The sequence below is a fragment of the Triticum urartu genome, chromosome 3 (genome assembly GCF_003073215.2).
Source record: "Triticum urartu cultivar G1812 chromosome 3, Tu2.1, whole genome shotgun sequence".
In the NCBI taxonomy this organism is placed as follows: domain Eukaryota; kingdom Viridiplantae; phylum Streptophyta; class Magnoliopsida; order Poales; family Poaceae; genus Triticum; species Triticum urartu.
The window spans coordinates 490516066-490541253 of record NC_053024.1 but is presented as its reverse complement, the minus strand read 5'-3'; positions in this window follow the sequence as shown (position 1 = coordinate 490541253).

Genomic DNA, 25188 nt, shown 5'->3' with positions numbered 1-25188 from the left:
TTTGACAACATGCCACGGAGACTAGGAGAGAAGAGGCAACTACGAACGACTGCGAGTGTTGTAAAAAATGATGGCAACGGAGTGCTGATGCAATGCGGATGATGTGATGATGAATGCAACAAGCAAATAAATCACACGGCAAAAATGAAATAACTGGTAGGCGTCTGGAGCGTCGGTCTTGGGGCGTCACAATCACGAAGTTCTAGTAGCTTGGTGATAGTGACTAGAGAACTTTGTTAATCACTATCTTATGTGGAAGATTAACTCCCACTTGATTCAAGCGATTGTAGTACCCAGACATTCTGAGCACATGCTCACTGCTTGAGCTATTCTCCTCCATCTTGTAGGCAAAGTACATGTTAGAGGTCTCATACCCCTCGACACGGGCATGAGTCCGAAATACCAATTTCAGCTCTTGGAACATCTCATATGCTCTGTGGCGTTCAAAACATTTTTGAAGTCCTAGTTCTAAGTTGTAAAGCATGGCACACTAAACTATCAAGTAGTCATCATATCAAGCTTGCCAAACATTCATAACGTCTGCATCTGCAATAGGTCTGTCACCTAGCAGTGCATCAAGGACATAATTCTTCTATGCAGCAATGAGGATAATCCTCAGATCATGGACCCAATCCACATCATTGCTACTAGCATCTTTAAACTTAGTTTTCTCTAGAACATATCAAAAAAATCAGAGCTATATCGCGAGCTATTGATCTACAACAGCAAAAACTATCAGGATTAAGTTCATGATAAATTAAGTTCAATTAATTATATTACTTAAGAACTCCCACTTAGATAGACATCCCTCGAGTCATATAAATGATTACGTGATCCAAATCAACTAAACCATGTCCGATCATCACGTGAGATGGAGTAGTCATCAATGGTGAACATCTCTTTGTTGATCATGTCTACTATATGATTCATGTTCGACCTTTCGGTCTCCAGTGTTCCGAGGCCATGTATGTACATGCTAGGCTCGTCAAGTTTAAGCCGAGTATTCTGCATGTGCAAAACTGTCTTGCACCTGTTGTATATGAATGTAGAGCCTATCACACCCGATCATCAGGTGGTGTCTTAGCACAACGAACTATCGCAACGGCGCATACTCAGGGAGAACACTTATACCTTGAAATTTTAGTGAGGGGTCATCTTATAATGCTACCGCCATACTAAGCAAAATAAGATGCATAAAAGATAAACATCACATGTAGTCAAAATATGTGACATGATATGGCCATCATCATCTTGTGCCTTTGATCTCCATCTCCAAAGCAGCGTCATGATCTCCATCGTCACCGGCTTGACACCTTGATCTCCATCATAGCGTCGTGGTCGTATCACCAACTATTTATTCTACAGCTATCGCTAACGCATAGTGATAAAGTAAAGAAATTACATGGTGTTTGCATTTCATACAATAAAGCGACAACCATAAGGCTCCTGCCAGTTGCCGATAACTTTTACAAAACATGATCATCTCATACAATAACGTATATCACATCATGTCTTGACCATATCACATGACAACATGCCCTGCAAAAACAAGTTAGACACCCTCTACTTTGTTGTTGCAAGTTTTACGTGGATGCTACGGGCTTCTAGAAAGAACCGTTCTTACCTACGCATCAAAACCACAACGGTGATTTATCAAGTTTGTTGTCTTAACCTTCAACAAGGACCGGGCGTAGTCAAATTCGATTCAACTAAAGTTGGAGAAACAGACACCCGCCAGCCACCTTTATGCGAAACTAGTTGCATGTCTGTTAGTGGAACCTGTCTGATGAACATGGTCATGTAAGGTTGGTCCGGGACGCTTCATCCAACAATACCGCGGAATCAAAATAAGATGTTGGTGGTAAGCAGTATGACGATCATTGCCAACAACTGTGTGTTTTCTTCTCGTGCATATCATCTACGCATAGACCTGGCTCGGATGCCACTTTTGGGAACGTAGCATGCAATTTCAAAAAAAATCCTACGTTCACGCAACATCTATCTAGGGGATGCATAGCAACGAGAGGGGGAGAGTGTGTCCATGTACCCTCATAGACCTAAAGCGGAAGAGTTTGACAACGCGGTTGATGTAGTCGAACTTCTTCTCGTTCCGATCGATCAAGTACCGAACGTATGGCACACCCGAGTTCTGCACACGTTCAGCTCGATGACGTCCCTCGAACTCTTGATCCAGCAAAGTGTCGAGGGAGAGTTCCGTCAGCACGACGGTGTGGTGACAGTGATGGTGAAGTGATCCGCGTAGGGCTTCGCCTAAGCACTACGTGAATATGAACGGATGTGTAAACTGTGGAGGGGGCGCTGCACATGGCTAACAACTGTTGATGTGTTCTAGCGGTGCCCCCCCACATATATATATATATAGATGGGAGAGGGAGAGGGGCTGCAAGGGTGTAACGCCCCGAGACCGATGTGCCAGGTGTCGTCCAGTTATTTGTTGTTGTTGCCTTGTCATTGCTTGTGTGTCATGCATTGCATATCATGTCATCATGTGCATTTCATTTGCATACATGTTCGTCTCATGCATCCGAGCTTTTTCCCCGTTGTACGTTTTGCAATCCGACGCTTCGTTCTCCTCCGGTGGTCATTTCTATCTTTTTCTCGTGTGTGGAGATTAAAAATTTCCGGATTGGACCGAGACTTGCCAAGCGACCTTGGTTTACTACCGGTAGACCGCCTGTCAAGTTTCGTATCATTTGGACTTCGTTTGATGCTCCAACGGTTAACCGAGGGACCGAAAAGGCCTCGTGTGTGTTGCAGCCCAAAACCCTTTCAAAGTGGCCCAAAACCCACCTAAACCCCTTCTATCATCTAGAGCGTTCGATCACGATCGCGTGGCCGAAAACCGCACCTCATTTGGACTCACCTAGCTCCCTCTACCTATATATATGTGGGCTTCCCCGAAATTTTCGCGGATGAAACCCTAGCCCCGCTCCTCTCGCATCGCCGGACATGTCCATCCGGTCGCCCGACATGTCCACGCCGCCCGACCAATCCCCCGCCGCCACCTCAGCACCACCGGCGATCTCCACCACTCCCGCGGCGCCACTTGGCACCGCCCGGGTCTCCCCGCGCCTCCCAGCCGCGCGGCCCGCCCAGGCCCGGGGCGAGCCCGCGGGACCCAACCGCCGCCACCGCCGCCAGCGGGGAGCCGCGCCCGCTCCCACGTCTCCCTCGCCGGCCGAGCTTCTCCGCCTCGACCGAGCGCGCCGGCCACCGTGCCCCGCCGCCGGAGTGCGCCCGCGCCACCCTCGCTGCTCCGCCCCGCCGGTCGCCGCCGTTCGCCGCCCCGACGACAGATCCGGCCGCCCCGTCGCCGGATCTGCCGACCCTGCCGGATCCGACGCCTAGGCCCTCCTCTCCGGCCTCCTTCCTCCTCTCCGGCCAAGTCCGGCGACTCTCCGACGAGATCCGGCCCTGCCTCGACTTCCGTGCCAAAGTCAACCCTAGACCCGGAGGGTAAAAATTCCACTAAGTCCCCGAAATTCCCAGATTCATGTGTCCATGTTCTTCATGCCGTAACTTTGCATCCATAGCTCCGATTCATGCATGTAGCATATCAAAATGTTCGTCTCAGAGATTACATCGTTTCATCTCATTGCATCATTTTCATTTGAGCTCATCTTGATGCCCGAAATGCTCTTAGAAGAGTGCTACTTGAGATAATTGTCAGATCTACTGATCCATTTAGATATTTGTCATTTTTGCCATGATTATTGTGTGCACGATATGCCCATGAGCTCTACATGTGTTTTGTTAAGGGTTTTGCTATCTTTCCAGAGGTGCAATCCATGTATTTTTGTGATGTGTGTGGTGACTAGCATAAGCTTGCTAAGTGAGGCACTTGGTAATGCTGATTTCAGGGACTTAGCATTTCCACTAAGTCCTTGACCTGTTTATCTCATTATGCCATATGTTCATGTTGTTTCCTAGTGATCCGTGCCTCTTTTGAGGATGATCAGTAAGGATGTTTTGTTAATCTTGTAGTGCTTTATCCATCCATGTCTTTGTTTGCAATTATGGAGCACCCTAACTTGAGACAACCGAGCTCTACTTTTGTCATTTTGTGAATCTGGGAAGATTGTCTACTTGTTAGCGATTTTGCCGATGATGTTGTAGTTGATCCGTGCATGCCATGTTATTGTTCTTGCCATGTCTAGCTTGTATAATGTGTATTCTTGATGGGTGTATGCTTAGATTGTCATGCCTTTCTCTGTAGTGAGTGCATCGAGCTCGTAAACATGTCTACTTGATATCTGTTTCAGCATGCTCCAGTTTTCACTAAGTCTGTAAACTGATTATGTTTTTTCCATGTTCACATGCTTGCAATTGTATTTTCTGAACCCTTTTGGCTCAAGGTCACTAAGGGACTTTTGTTAAGCTCTTTGAGTAGCTCCATGCCATGCTTTACTTTGCCATGTTCAGGTCCTGTAGTATATAGTTTTCATGCTCCGAACAGTGCTATCTGATCTGAAATTCCAGGCTTGTGTTAATTTCACTAAGTCTGAAACCTGTTTACCATTTGCACTTTTGCCATGCTTGTTTGAACCTGTTAATGGATGAATTAGCCGTAGCTCAGTGTTCATCTTTTGTTAAGCATCATGAATGGATTCCTGCCATGTATTTTTTTGCCATGCTTGAGTGTTGTAGCATGTTCATCTTGTTGCATTTAGATGGCTACTTGCTGTATATCGCAGACCGGTGCCATATTTGAATTACTCGCCATTTCCAAACCGTAACTCCGATTCCAGTGATCTTTATATCGTTTTCAAGCGATTTCATCTCACCTTTCCAGTGGCACACTTGGATTTCCAAGTTGAGGCCAGGTTCAATCATTCCTTGTCAAATCATGCATATGCATCGCATACCGCATCCCGCATATCATACCATGTTCATGTGTTGGTTGTTTACTATGTTGTGTGCTTCTTTTCCGGTGTTTGCTTCTTCGGGTTGGTTCCGATAACGTCGCGTTTGTGAGGATCCATTCGACTACATCCGTTTGTCTTCTTCATGGACTCGTTCTTCTTCCTTGCGGGATCTCAGACAAGATGATCATACCCTCGAAATCACTTCCATCTTTGCTTGCTTAGTTGCTCGCTCTTTTGCTATGCCTATGCTGCGATACCTACCACTTTCTTATCATGCCACCCATATTGTTGAACCAAGCCTCTAAGGCCTTGTACAATGGAAGGTGCTTAGAGAGATGCTTAGAAAAATAAACCAGATTTTTCTGAAGCACGAGTGCCTATTTCTACAGGAGAGACGCTTAGTTAAGCGTCTATCCTGTACAAATAAGCACCGGTGCTTAAAAAACGCCCGGTTTATTTCTCTAAGCACCTACCCTAAGCATCTCCCGTTGTACAAGGCCTAACCCACCTTGTCCTAGCAAACCGTTGATTGGCTATGTTACCGCTTTGCTCAGCCCCTCTTATAGCGTTGTTAGTTGCAGGTGAAGATTGAAGTTTGTTCCTTGTTGGAACATGGAGTTCGTTCCTTGTTGGAACATTGGTTACTTGTTGGGATATCACATTATATCTTATTTAATTAATGCATCTATATACTTGGTAAAGGGTGGAAGGCTCGGCCTTATGCCTGGTGTTTTGTTCCACTCTTGCCGCCCTAGTTTCCGTCATATCGGTGTTATGTTCCCGGATTTTGCATTCCTTACGCGGTTGGGTTATAATGGGAACCCCTTGATGGTTCGCTTTGAATAAAACTCCTCCAGCAAGGCCCAACCTTGGTTTTACCATCTTCCACCTAGCCTTTTTCCCTTGGGAGTCGCGCATCCCGAGGGTCATCTTTATTTTAACCCCCCCCCCCAGGCCAGTGCTTGTCTAAGTGTTGGTCCGAACTAGAGTCCTTTGCGGCACCACCTCGGGGAAACTTGAGGGCTGGTTTTAGTTGTACGGAGCGCTCATCCGGTGTTGCCCTGAGAATGAGATATGTGCATCTCCTATCAGGATGTCGGCGCATCCGACGGTCTTGCTGGACTTGTTTTACTATTGTCGAGGATGTCTTGAAGAACCGGGATACCGAGTCTGATCGGAATGTCTCGGGAGGAGGTCTATTCCTTCATTGACCGTGAGAGCTTGTCATGGTCTAAGTTGGGACACCCCTGTAGGGATTTGAACTTTCAAAAGCCGTGCCCGCGGTTATGGGCAGATGGGAATTTGTTAACGTCCGGTTGTAGAAAACCTGAAGTTGACCTTAATTAAAATGCATCAACCGCGTGTGTAACCGTGATGGTCTCTTTCCGGCGGAGTCCGGGAAGTGAACACGGTGTTGGAGTTATGCTTGACGTAGGTTGCTATAGGATCACTTCTTGATCATACTTTTATCGACCGTGCTTTGCCTTCTCTTCTCGCTCTCATTTGCGTATGTTAGCCACCATATATGCTAGTCGCTTGCTGCAGCTCCACCTCATACCTTTACCTTACCCATAAGCTTAAATAGCCTTGATCGCGAGGGTGCGAGATTGCTGAGTCCCTGTGGCTCACAGATACTTCCAAAACCAGCTTGCAGGTGCCGTTGAACCGTGCAGGTGACGCAACCAAGCTCAAGGAGGACCTCGATGAAGATCTTGTCCTTTGTGTTGTTTCGTTCTAGTTGATCAGTAGTGGAGCCCAGTTGGGGTCGATCGGGGACCTTGTCGCATTTGGGGTTATTCTTTTATTTTGGTTCCGTAGTCGGACCTTGATTGTATTTGGATGATGTAATGCTTTATTCATGTAATTGTGTGAAGTGGCGATTGTAAGCCAATTATGTATCTCTTTCCCTTATGTATTACATGGGTTGTGTGAAGATTACCTCACTTGCGACATTGCTTTCAATGCGGTTATGCCTCTAAGTCGTGCTTCGACACGTAGGAGATATAGCCGGATCGAGGGCGTTACAAGTTGGTATCAGAGCCTTCCCCGACCTTAGGAGCCCCCACTGCTTGATCGTTTTTAGCAGCCGAGATGTGTCTAGAAAAATGTTTTGAGTCATTTAGGATTATACATCGGAGAGTTTAGGAATTATTTTTACTTCCCAGTCTCCTCATCGCTTTGGTAAGGCATCCTGACATAGAGTTTTGACTCTTCTCTTCTCAAATTTCACTAAAAAAAAATTTAGGATCACGCAGGTATCTTGGAATCGTTCCGATGGTTTTGTGACGAGAACATTGTCTTGGTGCCTCCTATCAGGGGTTTTGTGGAAGTGTCCCGGGGAGTTGAGCTTCAAGGTGTTGTCGTCACAATTTTATTGTTGCAGTTCTGGAATACCTGAGTTTAGTACGCCGCCATCGAAAATCTCTTTTATGCAGTTCGTTGGTGAGATAACCTCGACGCCACCCAGTACTGGGGCGGGAGTTTGGGAGTATTGCCATAACTAGTATAACGAATGCTTTTTGAAGGTTGAGGTAGACGATTTCTGAAGGTTTCTTGGTTATGTGTTGAAGGATGGATACAGCTGGATGTAGGATTTGTTAGTTTTGGGTGAGATATTATGCTTCCCCTGTATCCCCAACACCTAATTGCATAACTGGAAAATTTCGGGAGTTTATAAGTGGGAATTCAAGTAGCTCGTAGGATATCTTTCCGACAGATGTATGATATGAAATTGGGGTTCGACGTCTAGTGGTCCGCCTATTCACGGTTGGTTTTACAGTGGTCTCGTTGTGTCTTAAAGAGTCCTTGGCTATGCCGACTCGGGGATGCTTCGTATGTCATGTGCACTGCCTTGTACATGATGGTGTTGTACGATCGAGCCCGTGTAGGCCCCACCACGAAAACTTCGGGCGAAATCTCTATCATATGTTTGTTCTGGCTTATTCTGCAAGCCAATCCTTTGTTTTTTTTTTGTTTCGAGTAGTGGTATTCGAGTTGTTTCGGAGTCAAATGTTGATTCCATACCTTCCCCAAATGGTGTTCTCATATTCCTATGTGAATACTAATCCTTCTCGTTTATTGAGATTATCATGTAAATTCTTCTCACCGACATGTCTCTCTTCAAGTGGATCCAATCTTGTCAACATTCGCAAGATCTATTATCAGTTCTTCTCAACGGTGGTTGCTTCATCCGTTCCAAGTTGTCTTTATTTTTCCCGCCCACCCACCCTTGTTTTCTTCAAGGACTCATATATCTTAATCAAGTATCCATCTTATTGATGCGAAGTCTCTTCTTTCTTTTCTTTCAATGTTCTTATCCGGTGATTCTCATGAAGATACTAACGGAACTTCTAGTTTATCATTCCTTGTTCTTTTATCTTCTCCAGTGGATTCAATTCAAGCTTTCGGTGTTTGATCATATTCTTTTCCGTATTTCAATGCTTTCTCATGCCGGTGCAATTCTTAATCGTTCATCTCTCGCTATTCTATTGTCCCGGAGTGCTCAAGATATCTCAAAAGGCTCATCTTGTCTTTCACGATCAGTTCAACCTATTTCGAGGTTGTTATCTCATTCAAGCCATTTAATTCAACCGGCGCAATCTATCTTTTAAATCATTCAACAGTGTCTTCTTTTGAGTGGGCCCTAACCCACAGGTCTTTTCCCAGGATCTTACCTGACTCTTCTAATTTTCCCGGAGCTATCCTCAAATTCTTTTGAAAGTTTGACGTAAGAATGATTCATCATCTGTCATATGTTTTTCTCCAAGATCTATCAAAACCTTTTCATCGTTGGTTCAACCTTTTCTAATTTTCTTCCGGAGTTTCTAAATTATTCTTGGTGGTGTTTCTCGTCGTCATTTGAAGACCGAAGAAGAGTTTTACCTCCATATCTTATCCGTTCTCTCAGAGATTCCTGGTTCTAGTTCAAGGCCACCCTCTCATAATTGTTTTGATCACGAAAAATTCTTTTCCTTCCTCCAGAGCCCATCATCTAAGATTATTCATTCTCAGCTTTCAGTTATCATTCTCCAATCTTACCGGTGCTTCGTTTAAGTGATCTTTAATCGGCTCGTGATCTCTTTGTTCTCATGTATCTAAATTCTCTCAAGCATCTTCGTTCATTTAATAAATTCTTCCCGATGTTTCCTTATCTTCTATTCGTTCATTTCCAATTCTTACGGTGGTTCATTCAAGAGTTTTCTTCCTTCGTGTATCATATCTATGCATTCGTGCTTTTCAAATCCTACCGGTGGTGCATTGAAGACCTTCTCAAGTTTGCGCTATATCTATCTTGATCTTTCTACGAGGATAAGTAGTATGCCAAATCCGTTGCTTGTCAGCAATTAAATTGTTGAAGGATACGCAGAACATAATTCTTATTCTTGTTTCACCCAAATGATTAATTCCCTATTCCGGAGGCTCATCAAATTCTCGTTTTCATTTGTTTCATCTTTCTGTTCCGGAGTTCCAAGTTTTCTCTTTATCTCATCGCAAAGATTCATCAAATCATTGCAAGGCTTCAACCTTACTCTTCTCATCTTTCTTTTCGTTTGATCATTCTTTTGTTTATCGGAGTTCTTCATGAAGTTTCTGCATGATGGTCCATAAAGGACTTAATCCGTTCTCGAAACATTCATCAAGATTATTTTCAGAGGAGTTCAAGCATTCTTCTTCTTATAATCCGGAGTGCAATTCTTCCTCCCGTACCATTGGAGGTGATATTACGTCATTCTTGATAATTTGAGTTCATGTTCCATGATTCACATGTTGTTAAGAATGAGATATATTAAATCCATCAACCTCTTCGTTGGAGTTATCTTGGGTTATATTTCACCTAAAGCTTTCCCTAAGGATTTGTTATTATTTATGGTGATTATAAATGACCCAAGTTTTCATTTATCCTCCCGGTGAAATAGTTTTCTCGTCTCCTCGTTCTTATCAATCCAATTCTTTTTCCCGTGAGTGGCAGGTTGTCACCTCATAATTTGAGATGTATTCCATAAGACCATATCAAGCTTATTCTTTTCGTTGTTTGTTTTCAACATCTCCGTTCTAGCATTTGTTGTAACCGTGCTCTCTCAAGATCTTGTTTCCCTTCGTTCCGGAGACATTGTGATGTTGCTCTCCTCAACCCATCTTCTCGGATTATCAGGACCATGTTTTGGCCGTGCTTATCCTTTTTAACCGGAGTATTGTGTCCCTTTTCTCAAGCTCTTTCATGTTATCTAGTTTTTCATCTCTTTTGAACCGGAGTGTTATCCGAGATCTTTCTTACCCCCTTGCCCCATTCATTCAATAGTTACGGAGGTAGTGTGTTGTTGATTTCATCAAGTATCCTCTCATCTTACCAAGTTCTTATTCAATTCATTTTCTTTTCAATCGGAGTGCTGCCCGAAGTTGTTCTTCCTTGTTCCTCTTTTCTAACGGAGTGTTCTCAGCTTCGTCATCTCCATTGTATTCTTTTCTGGATATGGCTTAATTTTTTTTCAAGGTTCTTTGGTTTCACTCGTTTGTCAAAGGAGCAACTTAGTTTTACCTCTTCTTTATCTCTTCCGTTTTCCCTCCGGTGCCATTCTAGATCTCGGGACGAGATCCTCTCGTAGGGGTGGAGCGTTGTAACGCCCCGAGACCGATGTGCCAGGTGTCGTCCAGTTATTCGTTGTTGTTGCCTTGTCATTGCTTGCGTGTCATGCATTTCATATCATGTCATCATGTGCATTTCATTTGCATACATGTTCATCTCATGCATCCGAGCTTTTTCTCCGTTGTCCGTTTTGCAATCCGGCGCTTCGTTCTCCTCCGGTGGTCATTTCTATCTTTTTCTCGTGTGTGGAGATTAAACATTTCCGGATTGGACCGAGACTTGCCAAGCGACCTTGGTTTACTACCGGTAGACCGCCTGTCAAGTTTCTTATCATTTGGACTTTGTTTGATGCTCCAACGGTTAACCGAGGGACCGAAAAGGCCTCGTGTGTGTTGCAGCCCAACACCCTTTCAAAGTGGCCCAAAACCCACCTAAACCCCTTCTATCATCTAGAGCGTTCGATCACGATCGCGTGGCCGAAAACCGCACCTCATTTGGACTCTCCTAGCTCCCTCTACCTATATATATGTGGGCTTCCCCGAAATTTTCGCGGATGAAACCCTAGCCCCGCTCCTCTCGCATCGCCGGACATGTCCATCCGGTCGCCGGACATGTCCGCGTCTCCGCCACGTCGCCCGACCAATCCCCTGCCGCCACCTCAGCGCCGCCGGCGATCTCCACCACTCCTGTGGCGCCACTTCCCGGGTCTCCCCGCGCCTCCCAGCCGCGCGGCCCACCCAGGCCCGGGGCAAGCCCGCGGGGCCCAATCGCCGCCACCGCCGCCCGCGGAGAGCCGCGCCCGCTCCCGCGTCTCCCTCGCCGGCCGAGCTCCGCCGCCTCGACCGAGCGCGCCGGCCACCGTGCCCCGCCGCCGGAGTGCGCCCACGCCACCCTCGCTGCTCCACCCCGCCGGTCGCCGCCGTTCGCCGCCCCGGCGACAGATCCGGCCACCCCGTCGCCGGATCTGCCGACCCTGCCGGATCCGACGCCTAGGCCCTCCTCTTCGGCCTCCTTCCTCCTCTCCGGCCAAGTCCGGCGACTCTCCGACGAGATCCGGCCCTGCCTCGACTTCCGTGCCAAAGTCAACCCTAGACCCGGAGGGTAAAAATTCCACTAAGTCCCCGAAATTCCCAGATTCATGTGCCCATGTTCTTCATGCCGTAACTTTGAATCCGTAGCTCCGATTCATGCATATAGCATATCAAAATGTTCGTCTCAGAGATTACATCATTTCATCTCACTGGATCATTTTATTTGAGCTCATCTTGATGCCCGAAATGCTGTTAGAAGAGTGTTACTTGAGATAATTATCAGATCTACTGATCCATTTAGATATTTGTCATTTTTGCCATGATTATTGTGTGCATGATATGCCCATGAGCTCTACATGTCTTTTGTTAAGGGTTTTGCCATATTTCCAGAGGTGCAACCCATGTATTTTTGTGATGTGTGTGGTGACTAGCACAATCTTGCTAAGTGAGGCACTTGGTAATGCTGATTTCAGGGACTTAGCATTTCCACTAAGTCCTTGACCTGTTTATCTCGTTATGCCATATGTTCATATTGTTTCCTAGTGATCCGTGCCTCTTTTGAGGATGATCAGTAAGGATGTTTTGTTAATCTTGTAGTGCTCTATCCATCCATGTCTTTGTTTGCAATTATGGAGCACCCTAGCTTGAGTCAATCGAGCTCTACTTTTGTCATTTCGTGAATCTGGGCAGATTGTCTACTTGTTAGCGATTTTGCCGATGATGTTGTAGTTGATCCGTGCATGCCATGTTATTGTTCTTGCCATGTCTAGCTTGTATAATGTGTATTCTTGATGGGTGTATGCTTAGATTGTCATGCCTTGCTCTGTAGTGAGTGCATCAAGCTCGTAAACATGCCTACTTGATATCTGTTTCAGCATGCTCCAGTTTTCACTAAGTCTGTAACCTGATTATGCCATGCTTTACTTTGCCATGTTCAGGTCCTGTAGTATATAGTTTTCATGCTCCGAACAGTGCTATCTGATCTGAAATTCCAGGCTTGTGTTAATTTCACTAAGTCTGAAACATGTTTACCATTAGCACTTTTGCCATGTTTCTTTGAACCTGTTAATGGATGAATTAGCCGTTGCTCAGTGTTCATCTTTTGTTAAGCATCATGAATGGATTCCTGCCATGTATTTTGTTGCCATGCTTGAGTGCTGTAGCATGTTCATCTTGTTGCATTTAGATGGCTACTTGCTGTATATCGCAGACCGGTGCCATATTTGAATTGCTCGCCATTTCCAAACCGTAACTCCGATTCCGGTGATCTTTATATCATTTTCAAGCGATTTCATCTCACCTTTCTAGTGGCACACTTGGATTTCCAAGTTGAGGCCAGGTTCAATCATTCCTTGTCAAATCATGCATATGCATCGCATACCGCATCCCGCATATCATACCATGTTCATGTGTTGGTTGTTTACTATGTTGTGTGCTTCTTTTCCGGTGTTTGCTTCTTCGGGTTGGTTCCGATAACGTCGTGTTTGTGAGGACCCGTTCGACTACATCCGTTTGTCTTCTTCATGGACTCGTTCTTCTTCCTTGCGGGATCTCAGGCAAGATGATCATACCCTCGAAATCACTTCTATCTTTGCTTGCTTAGTTGCTCGCTCTTTTGCTATGCCTATGCTGCGATACCTACCACTTGCTTATCATGCCACCCATATTGTTGAACCAAGCCTCTAACCCACCTTGTCCTAGCAAACCATTGATTGGCTATGTTACCGCTTTGCTCAGCCCCTCTTATAGCGTTGTTAGTTGCAGGTGAAGATTGAAGTTTGTTCCTTGTTGGAACATGGAGTTCGTTCCTTGTTGGAACATTGGTTACTTGTTGGGATATCACATTATATCTTATTTAATTAATGCATCTATATACTTGGTAAAGGGTGGAAGGCTCGGCCTTATGCCTGGTGTTTTGTTCCACTCTTGCCGCCCTAGTTACCGTCATATCGGTGTTATGTTCCCGGATTTTGCGTTCCTTACGCGGTTGGGTTATAATGGGAACCCCTTGACAGTTTGCTTTGAATAAAACTCCTCCAGCAAGGCCCAACCTTGGTTTTACCATCTGCCACCTAGCCTTTTTCCCTTGGGAGTTGCGCATCCCGAGGGTCATCTTTATTTTAACCCCCCCGGGCCAGTGCTTGTCTAAGTGTTGGTCCGAACTAGAGTCCTTTGGAGCGCCACCTCGGGGAAACTTGAGGGCTGGTTTTAGTTGTACGGAGCGCTCATCCGGTGTTGCCCTGAGAATGAGATATGTGCAGCTCCTATCAGGATGTCGGCGCATCCGGCAGTCTTGCTGGAATTGTTTTACCATTGTCGAGGATGTCTTGAAGAATCGGGATACCGAGTATGATCGGAATGTCTCGGGAGGAGGTCTATTCCTTCGTTGACCTTTGGAGCTTGTCATGGGTTAAGTTGGGACACCCCTACAGGGATTTGAACTTTCGAAAGCCGTGCCCGCGGTTATGGGCAGATGGGAATTTGTTAACGTCCGGTTGTAGAAAACCTGAAGTTGACCTTAATTAAAATGCATCAACCGCGTGTGTAACCGTGGTGGTCTCTTTCCGGCGGAGTCCGGGAAGTGAACACGGTGTTGGAGTTATGCTTGACGTAGGTTGCTATAGGATCACTTCTTGATCATACTTTTATCGACCGTGCTTTGCCTTCTCTTCTCGCTCTCATTTGCGTATGTTAGCCACCATATATGCTAGCCGCTTGCTGCAGCTCCACCTCATACCTTTACCTTACCCATAAGCTTAAATAGTCTTGATCGCGAGGGTGCGAGATTGCTGAGTCCCTGTGGCTCACAGATACTTCCAAAACCAGCTTGCAGGTGCCGTTGAACCGTGCAGGTGACGCAACCAAGCTCAAGGAGGACCTCGATGAAGATCTTGTCCTTTGTGTTGTTTCGTTCTAGTTGATCAGTAGTGGAGCCCAGTTGGGGTCGATCGGGGACCTTGTCGCATTTGGGGTTCTTCTTTTATTTTGGTTCCGTAGTCGGACCTTGATTGTATTTGGATGATGTAATGCTTTATTCATGTAATTGTGTGAAGTGGCGATTGTAAGCCAATTATGTATCTCTTTCCCTTATGTATTACATGGGTTGTGTGAAGATTACCTCACTTGCGACATTGCTTTCAATGCGGTTATGCCTCTAAGTCATGCTTCGATGCGTAGGAGATATAGCCGCATCGAGGGCGTTACAAAGGGGCGCCCCAAGTAGGAGTAATCCTAATTGGGCGCCTCCCACAAGTCGGCCTCCCCCCTTCCATAAGTGTCCGAGGGGGAAGGAAAGAGAGGGGGGAGGGGAAGGAAAGTGGGAGGCCGAATCCTCCCCTTTCCTTTCCTTCTCCTCCTATTCGGCCTATTGGGGGTGCACCAGCCCCTTTGGGGCTGGTCTGTCCATCTCTTGGCCCATTAGGCCCATATAGCTTGCCGGGGGTTGCCCGGAATCCCTTTCGGTGACCCGATACGTACCCGGTACCCACAGAACACTTCCGATGTCCAAATACTATCGTCCTATATATGAATATTTACCTCTCGACCATTTCGAGACTCCTCATCATGTCCATGATCTCATACGGGACTCCGAACAACATTCGGTCACCAAATCACATAACTCGTATAATACAAAATCGTCATCGAACGTTAAGCGTGCGGACCCTACGGGTTCGAGAACTATGTAGACATGATCGAGACACCTCTCCGGTCAATAACCAACAACAGAACCTGGATGCTCATATCGGTTCCCACATATTCTACGAAGATCTTTATTGGTCGTACCGTAATGACAATATACGTTCCCTTTGTCATTGGTATGTTACTTGCCCAAGATTCGATCGTCGGTATCTTCATACCTAGTTCAATATCGTTACCGGCAAGTCTCTTTACTCGTTCTGTAATACATTATCCCGTAACTAACTCGTTAGTCACATTGCTTGCAAGGCTTATCATGATGTGTATTACCGAGAGGGCCCATAGATACCTCTCCGATACTCTGAGTGACAAATCCTAATCTCGATCTATGCCAACCCAACAAACACCTTCGGAGATAACTATAGAGCATCTTTATAATCACCCAGTTATGTTGTGATGTTTGATAGCACACAAGGTATTCCTACGGTATCCGGGAGTTGCATAATCTCATAGTTAAAGGAATATGTATATGACATGAAGAAAGCAATTGCAATAAAACTTAACGATCATTACGCTAAGCTAACGAATGGGTCTTGTCCATCACATGATTCTCCTAATGATGTGATCCCGTTCATCAAATGACAACACATGTTTATGGTTAGGAAACTTAACCATCTTTGATTAACGAGCTAGTCTAGTAGAGGCTTACTAGGGACACTGTGTTTTGTCTATGTATACACACATGTATCAAGTTTCCAGTTAATACAATTCTAGCATGAATAATAAACATTTATCATGATATAAGGAAATATAAAATAACAACCTTATTATTGCCTCTAAGGCATATTTCCTTCAGCTCTCAACTTCCCGTCTTTCTTACGGTCCAGTTTGTGCCATCACATCAACTTGGCATGCTCTTTGTTTATGAACAGACATTTCAACCGTGGTATTATAGGAGCATACCACATCACCTTGGCAGGAACCCTATTCCTGGGGCGCTCGCCCTCAACATCACCAGGGTCATCTCCTCAAATCTTATACCTCAATGCACCACATACCGGGCATGCGTTCAAATCCTACACTACAAAAAAAAGACACATCCGTGACATTTTGGGCCGAACGAATTTTTTTTCTGTCATACATATGACACTTCTATGACAATAATTGTGACAAAACCCGGTATCATCATAGATGTGGTGGGCTCCTACTTCTATGACAAAAAATCATGACAGAAAATGGGCTTTTCGTCCTGGCCGGGCCGGAGACGCAGCTACATGACATTCTTTGGGCCGTCCATGATGGAATAAACCGTGGTAGAAGCGAGGGGGAGGAAAATTTCGGGGAGTTCCCGGTTACGGTGGGAGGTCGGGGGCCGAGCGATGCACGTTTCTCTCGTACACGTACGCGCGTGTGTGTGAGGCGTTGTCTCTAAATGAACCCGAGTGAGGCGTTGGGCTCTAACTGAACCCGATCGATTGCACTGCAGGCTACGCGTTACTGAAACCGAGCGATCGATCGATGGCTGTTAACTGAACCCGATCGAGCGATTCCTTCGCTACTGCTACTAATTGAAGCCGATCAATGCTGCCTCTGGATGAACAGTGAGCGTTGCGGGGGGGGGGGTTGGATGAATAGTTCCGGTGGGGGTGGATGAACAGGACCCCGTGGTGTTGCCTCTGGATGAACAGGACCCCGATCGATTGAGCCGGTTGGGGCTGGATGAACAGGACCCCATGGAGGGCTGGATGAACAGGACCACCCTGTGGAGGGCAGGATGAATAATAGACGGTGGAGGGCAGGATGAACAGTAGACGGTGGAGGGCAGGATGAACAATAGCCCGTGGAGGGGTGGTTGAACAGGAGCCCGTGGAGAGGGCTGGTTGAACAGTAGCCGGTGGAGTAGCGCGCGGTGGAGGCTGGATGAACAGGAGCCCGTGGATGAACAGTCACAGGTGGAGGCTGGAGGAGGTCAACGGTGGATGAACAGTAGCTCGTGGAGGCTGGAGGGGGTCGACAGTGGAGATGAACAGTATCCCGTGGAGTCCCGTTTTGTGGTATGCCACATCCCTCCCGATGAACAGGACCCCCGTTTCGACCGTAGCGCTCCAACACAAGTCCGTTTCGTCCGTTTTGCGGTACGCCACACTCCTCCCGATCAATAGGACCCCCGTTTCGACCATAGGAGGTTCGTTTCCTCTGTTTTGTGGTACGCCAGACCCCTCCCGATCAACAGGATCCCGTTTCGAACGTGGCCGGTCAAACACAAGGCCGTTTCCTATGTTCTGCGGTACGCCAGGCCTCGTTTCCATCGCCTGTCCCGTCCAAGCCCTCCCGATGAACACAATGCATTCCGTTGCCTCCCCATGAACATGACACATTCCGTTGCCTCCCCATGAACACGACGACGACGCTGTTTCTCCGTTCCGACCCGACCATGTACACGAGCCCTGGCCGTACGTATGCGCGAGTAGGCATTCGAGACCCCACCCGTATGTACACATACGTGGCCGTATTTTCTTTCTTGCACCATGGCCGCCTCTACTACGACACGTGTGCGCCTCTACATCGACCAGTATATATGTACATACACGTTCGCGACCAGAATTACAACGCTACGTACGCTTCGACCAGGTGGGTCCCGACTGTCAGGCACTTCCTTGCCTACGAAGATGTAGCTGGTGGGTCCCAGCAGTTAGGGGGCGAATTTTTTTTTTTTGCCCGGACGCACTTTCTTGCATGCAAAGATGTAGCTGGTGGGTCCCAGCAATCAGGGGGAAACGTTTTTTCCACAAGATACAGTGGCCCGTCCGGTGGGTCCCAGCTGTCAGGTGGAGGAATCATTATTTTCCGCGTAATAAGGAGGCACTTCCTTGCTGCGGCCATGGACCCAGCTGTCAGCCTCTCCACTACAGTCCATGTCCGATGGAAGTCGTTCCTTGACCACGTTGACCACGCCGCGCCGAGAGCACCAGGGCGGTGGACGACAGCGAGGCCTAGGAAGGGGACGACACGGAGGCAAGGAAGACTCGGCCGTTGCAAGGTGGAGGAATAATTATTTTCCGCGTAAAAAGGAGGCACTTCCTTGCGGCTGCCGTGGACCCAGTTGTCAGCCTCTCCACGTACAGTATTCTTCCGATGGAATTCGGTCGTTGACCACATTGACCACGCCGCGCCGACAACACCACAGCGGTGGACGACGGCGAGGCCTAGGAAGGGGACGACGTGGAGCCGGTGAAGACGCGGCAGTGGATGCCCACGCGAAGAGGAGTACGAGGGTTCACTGGTTCGGCTGCGCTGCCGTCGCCGCAGAATAATAGGGGGTGTGGGTGAGTGGAGTGGAGGGATGGCCTGGCCAGCGGTGGGAGTAGTATGGGGGTGGTGAGGCCTCCGCGGCAGCACAGCTGGCCACGGGAGGCAGGAGCAGGCGGCACGATCGGCGCTGCTTTGGGCGGCTGGAGCAAGAAGACCAGAGGTTGAAGAAGCACTACGGCCGTTGGATGGACATCGTACGGTTAGTCGAGCTAGAATCGTGCATATTGACTAAGTTGACAATGCCCTTCGTCCCCGTCAACTTAGTAGGCCCACTATACTGGGTCCCAGCTAGCAGGGGGAGTATTCATTTTTTTTTGTGCGTAATAAGGAGGCACTTCCTTGCGTGCGAAGATATAGCTGGTGGGTCCGAGCTGTCAGCGGCGTTAATTTTTTTTCGCGAAATACAGAGGCCGTTTCGGTGGGTCCCAGATGTCAGGTGGAGGAAATCATTATTTTGCGCATAATAAGGAGGCATTTCCTTGCGTGCGGCCGTGGACCCAGCTGTCGGCCTCTCCACGTACAGTCCACTTCAGATGCATGTCGGTCGTTGACCACGCTGACCACGCCACTCCGAGAGCACCAGGGCGGTGGACGACGGCGAGGCCTAGGAAGGGAACGACACGGAGGCAGGGAAGACTCGGCCGTTGTTTTTGTTTCCCACGGAGGGGAGTACGACTGTACGAGGGTTTACTGGTTTGTCTGTCGTTTCCGGAGAATAACAGCAGGTGTGGGTGAGTAGAGGGATGGCTAGGCCAGCGATAGGAGTATGATGGGGTGGTGAGGCCTGCGGGGCAGCACAGCCGGCCGCGGGGAGGAGGGAGCAGGTAGTCCCGCCGGCGCTTGTTTGAGCGGCTGGAGCAGCAAGAGCAGAGATTGAAGAAGCACGACGGCCGTTGGATGGGCATCCAACAGTCAGTGCTTGTGCGTCAACCTTTTTTTTAGGAAAGCCTCAAATCTGTGGAAAACAGCATACAGCCCATCTGCCATTATTTCTAATAATTTACAGCCCATTTGCTAATTCTTAAGGTTTTCTTTAGCCCATATTCTTTTTGTTAGCATTACAGCCCATATTGTGGCAATGGTTAAAAAATTATACGAAATTTTGCATATTTTGGTGCGGTCCGAACTGTTTTTAATCCCGAAATTTCGACTCACATTCAAACTGATTTTAAAAATAAATGTATATCAATATAAAATCCAAAAATTCTCCACGCATAAAAATTAATGTAATTTAAAATCTTGAAATGAAAAAAATATATTTGAAACTAATTGCCGGTTTGATGTGTTTTAAAAATGTATAAGCCATTTCTCATTACTGATGGGCCATTTTCTCGGCCAGCCGAATGAAAGCTCTCCTCGTCTTTAAAGATTTGCAGCCCAATAGGCCTGACAAAGCGACTTACTTGGCAAATCACAAAAAAACTGGGTTGTGGCCGTGGACCCAGTTGTCAGCCTCTCCACGTACAGTACTCTTCCAATGGAAGTCGTTCCTTGACCACGTTGACCACGCCGCGCGGAGAGCACCACGGCGGTGGACGACGGCGAGGCCTAGGAAGGGGACGATGCGGCAGTGGAAGCCCGCGCGGAGAGGACTATGAGGGTTCACTGGTTTGGCTGCGGTGTGAGGCTGCCGTCGCCGCAGGGCCTGGCCAGCGGTGGGAATAGTAGGGGCGGTGAGGCCTCTGCGGCAGCACAGCCGGCCACGGGAGGCAGGAGCATGCGGCACGACCGGCGCTGCTTTGGGCGGCTGGAGCAAGAAGACCAGAGGTTGAAGAAGCACTACGGCCGTTGGATGGACATCTTACAGTTACTGGAGCTAGAATCGTTCATATTGACTAAGTTGACAAAGCCCTTCATCCCCGTCAACTTAGTAGGCCCACAAGTCAGCCTCCCAGCAAGGTGGGTCCCAGCTAGTCGGGGGAGTATTCATTTCTTTGTGCGTAATAAGGAGGCACTTCCGGTGGGGCCGAGCTGACAACGGGGGGACGTTTTTTTCGCGAAATATGGTGGCCCGTCCAGTGGGTCCCAGCAGTCAGGGGGGAAAGATTTTTTTTCGCAAAATACTGGTGGTCCGTTCGGTGGGTCCCTGCTATCAGGTGGAGGAATAATTATTTTGCACGTAATAAGGAGGCACTTCCTTGCTTCGGCCATGGACCCAGCTGTCAACCTCTCCACGTATAGTCCACGTCCGATGGAAGTCGTTCCTTGACCACGTTGACCACGCCGCGCCGAGAGCACCAGGGCGGTGGACGACGGCGAGGCCTAGGAAGGGGACGACGTGGAGCCGGGGAAGACGCGGCAGCGGATGCCCACGCATAGAGGAGTACGAGGGTTCACTGGTTCGCTACGGTGTGAGGCTGCCGTCGCTGCAGAATAACAGGGGGTGTGGGTGAGTAGAGGGATGGCCTGGCCAGCAGTGGGAGTAGTAGGGGGGTGATGAGGCCTCCTCCGCATCGCAGCCAGCCACGGGAGGCAGGAGCACGAGGCACGACCGGCGCTGGTTTGGGCGGCTGGAGCAAGAAGACCAAAGGTTGAAGAAGCACTACGGCCGTTGGATGGACATCGTACGGTCACTGGAGCTAGAATCGTGCATATTGACTAAGTTGACAAAGCCCTCCATCCCCATCAACTTAGTAGGCCCACAATTCAACCTGCCACTAAGGTGGGTCCCAGCTAGCAGGGGGTATTCATTTTTTTGTGCGTAATAAAGAGGCACTTTCGGTGGGTCCGAGCTGACAGCAGGGGGGATGTTTTTTTCGTGAAATACAGTGGCCCGTCGGGTGGGTCCCAGCAGTCAGGGTCAAACATTTTTTTCGCGATATACTGGTGGGCGTCCAGTGGGTCCCTGCTGCAAGGTGGAGGAATAATTATTTTCCGCGTAATAAGGAGGCACTTCCTTGCGGCTACCGTGGACCCAGTTGTCAGCCTCTCCACGTACAGTATTCTTCCGATGGAATTCGGTCGTTGACCACATTGACCACGCCGCGCCGACAACACCACGGCGGTGGACGACGGCGAGGCCTACGAAGGGGACGACGTGGAGCCGGTGAAGATGCGGCAGTGGATGCCCACGCGAAGAGGAGTACGAGGGTTCACTGGTTCGGCTGCGCTGCCGTCGCCGCAGAATAATAGGGGGTGTGGGTGAGTGGAGTGGAGGGATGGCCTGGCCAGCGGTGGGAGTAGTATGGGGGTGGTGAGGCCTCCGCGGCAGCACAGCCGGCCACGGGAGGCAGGAGCAGGCGGCACGATCGGCGCTGCTTTGGGCGGCTGGAGCAAGAAGACCAGAGGTTGAAGAAGCACTACGGCCGTTGGATGGACATCGTACGGTTAGTCGAGCTAGAATCGTGCATATTGACTAAGTTGACAATGCCCTTCGTCCCCGTCAACTTAGTAGGCCCACTATACTGGGTCCCAGCTAGCAGGGGGAGTATTCATTTTTTTTGTGCGTAATAAGGAGGCACTTCCTTGCGTGCGAAGATATAGTTGGTGGGTCCGAGCTGTCAGCGGCGTTAATTTTTTTTCGCGAAATACAGAGGCCGTTTCGGTGGGTCCCAGATGTCAGGTGGAGGAAATCATTATTTTGCGCGTAATAAGGAGGCATTTCCTTGCGTGCGGCCGTGGACCCAGCTGTCGGCCTCTCCACGTACAGTCCACTTCAGATGCATGTCGGTCGTTGACCACGCTGACCACGCCACTCCGAGAGCACCAGGGCGGTGGACGACGGCGAGGCCTAGGAAGGGAACGACACGGAGGCAGGGAAGACTCGGCCGTTGTTTTTGTTTCCCACGGAGGGGAGTACGACTGTACGAGGGTTTACTGGTTTGTCTGTAGTTGCCGGAGAATAACAGCAGGTGTGGGTGAGTAGAGGGATGGCTAGGCCAGCGATAGGAATATGATGGGGTGGTGAGGCCTGCGGGGCAGCACAGCCGGCCGCGGGGAGGAGGGAGCAGGCAGTCCCGCCGGCGCTTGTTTGAGCGGCTGGAGCAGCAAGAGCAGAGATTGAAGAAGCACGACGACCGTTGGATGGACATCCAACAGTATACAGGCCATCTGTGGAAAGCCTCAAATCTGTGGAAAACAGCATACAGCCCATCTGCCATTATTTCAAATAATTCACAGCCCATTTGCTAATTCTTACGGGGTTTTTTGGAGCCCATATTCTTTATGTTAGCATTACAGCCCATATTGTGGCCATGGTTAAAAAATTATACGCAATTTTGCATATGTCGGTGCGGTCTGAACTGTTTTTAATACCGAAATTTCGAGTCACATTCAGACTGGTTTTAAAAATAAATGTATATCAATATAAAATCCAATAAATTGTCCACGCATAAAATCAATGCAATTTAAAATCTCGAAATGAAAAAAAATTGAAAATAATTGCCGGTTTGATGTGTTTTAAAAATGTACAGCCCATTTCTCATTACTGATAGGCCATTTTCTCGGCCAGACGAATGAAGCTCTCCTCGTCTTGAAAGATTTGCAACCCAGCAAGCCTAATAAAGCGACTTACTTGCCAAATCACAAAAGAACTGGGCTAGCCATTTTTAGAAAAAAAACTACTAGGCTGGTCTGTGGTAAACATAAAAGAAAAGGCTCTCTAGACAGGCCAGAGTGTCCCGCACAGCCCAGTTGACACCCTGCTTCCGTCTAAAAAACAAATTAGATAAATGCCACTCCAATTATGGCGATTCATAAAAATGCCACTGCAATTTCCAAACTTTGAAAAATGCCACTGCAATTTTTGCAAACTTTGAAAAACACCACTGTAGTTTGCAAACTTTGAAAAACGCCACTCCAGACTTCGAAAAATGCCACTGGAAATGGCATGAAATGGCATTTTTCAAAGTTTGGAAGTTGCAGTGGAATTTCTCGGATACACCAGATTTGGAGTGGTATTTATCAAATTAACCCAAAACAAAAATAACTGGGCGAGCTGCTGGGTCCCTGGTGTCATCCGCTCATTGTGCAATTCTCTCGTTTATTGACTATGTTGACAATGGCATGGGACCCAGATGTCAGAAATCCACTAGGAGGAGCCATTTTTTTATTGGCTTGAAATAAGGAGGCACTTGCTTGCGTACTGCCATGACCTTGGCGGGTCCCTGTTGTCATCCTCTCCACGTACAGTACCAGTTAGTCGTGCTTCAAAACTGATCGGCACGCCATTAAAAAAATAAAGGTCGATAACTAATGCAGCACCTTCGGCCAACGCGGCCAGATCGAATTTTGCACGAGAAATTACACACCATGTTTCATTGACATGTGGTCCCATTCCAACATATCAGTGAGACAACGGCGAGTAGTAGGAGTATTTCCGAACGGACGTGTAGGCCGGGGCGCCTCTTCGTGAACCGTGGCAAACTCGCAACCGTCCACCAACTCTTCGCCTTTCCCTCTCGATTTGGAACTGTTGTCATATGCTCTTCCTCTCCCTCCTCCATTTTCCTTCAGCCCTTCACCCTTTCTTCTGCCATTGTTCGATTGTCTTCTCCATGGAGGGAACAGGCCGGAAACGACCCCGTTATTCTTGCCCCGATCTGAAAGATGACGTGGTGGAGGAACTCATTAATTGGTGTGATGTCATCACCTCGGCTAGCATGGCAGGTTCGTTCAAGCCCATTCTCGACTCAACTAATAACATCATTACAAAGAACCCAAGAGTCAAGGAGCGGTTTGATTTCCCCTATCTTCTTCACCGTGACCCTGATGACTGGCGACGGCACGACGGAGGCCTCGCCCTGTGCCAGTTGATGCCGCTTGATAATGATACGTATGATGTTAAGATGCCATCGCTCGAGGGCAAGGCTTGGGCGGGCGCAAATGGAGATTGGGCTGTTTACATTGGGTCCAACTGCGAGTGGGAACTTGTGAATGTGTACACTCGTCACCGGGTTCCACTTCCAAAAATCTCAGCACACTACCCAGAGGTTGAGCACACCGGTAATGTACGCACGTTCAAATACGATCATGGTGACTGTCTTCTATGGAAGATAGCAATTTGTCGAGTTCCCAACCGCTCTTGGAATTACAATAACTATGAAGTTGTTGCTATCTTCGACAAGCTTGTTGCCATCCTTAGTGGTTTGCCTCGATGGACATTGCTCAAAAATCAGTTTCTGTGCACGAATGAGTACTGTGATGCAATTCAATACGAGGGCCTTGTGTTTTCTTCCACCACTCGTGGCACTATTTTTGCATGGTATCCTCGTAGTTTCGGTACGTTTGTCTTCCACCGTAATTATAATTGTTTCATCCACATGCATGCGGGTTAGCAAGTTTCCCTTTACTAATTAACCTTCTTCTTGTGTTTCCAAGGTCCTGTGAACATCCCACCACCTATACTTGAAAAATTTATAACCAAGGGGGAGATACCGATGGTGATGATCACGAGCAGTGCCCATATACTCTGTGGCACCTGGCAACTAATTCCAATGGATCACCTCTTCTTGTGTGTATACAGCCCACTGATGATGTTACTGCTAAGGAAGCAGGTGTCTCCCATGGTCGCACTCTCCGGACCTATTCCAACACCTGTTGCATGGTATTCGGGATGGATACTAGTGTGCTAGCGCCAACTCCTTCTCCCTGGCACAGAATTGATAGTCTTGGAGAAAACTCGCTCTTCCTTGACAAAACTATCCGATGATGGTGAAAGGCGATCCAACTGCTGTTGACACATTTATGAGAAGCAACTGTGTCTATACCTCGGACATTTGGGTGGTTCCCTACCCTGGTA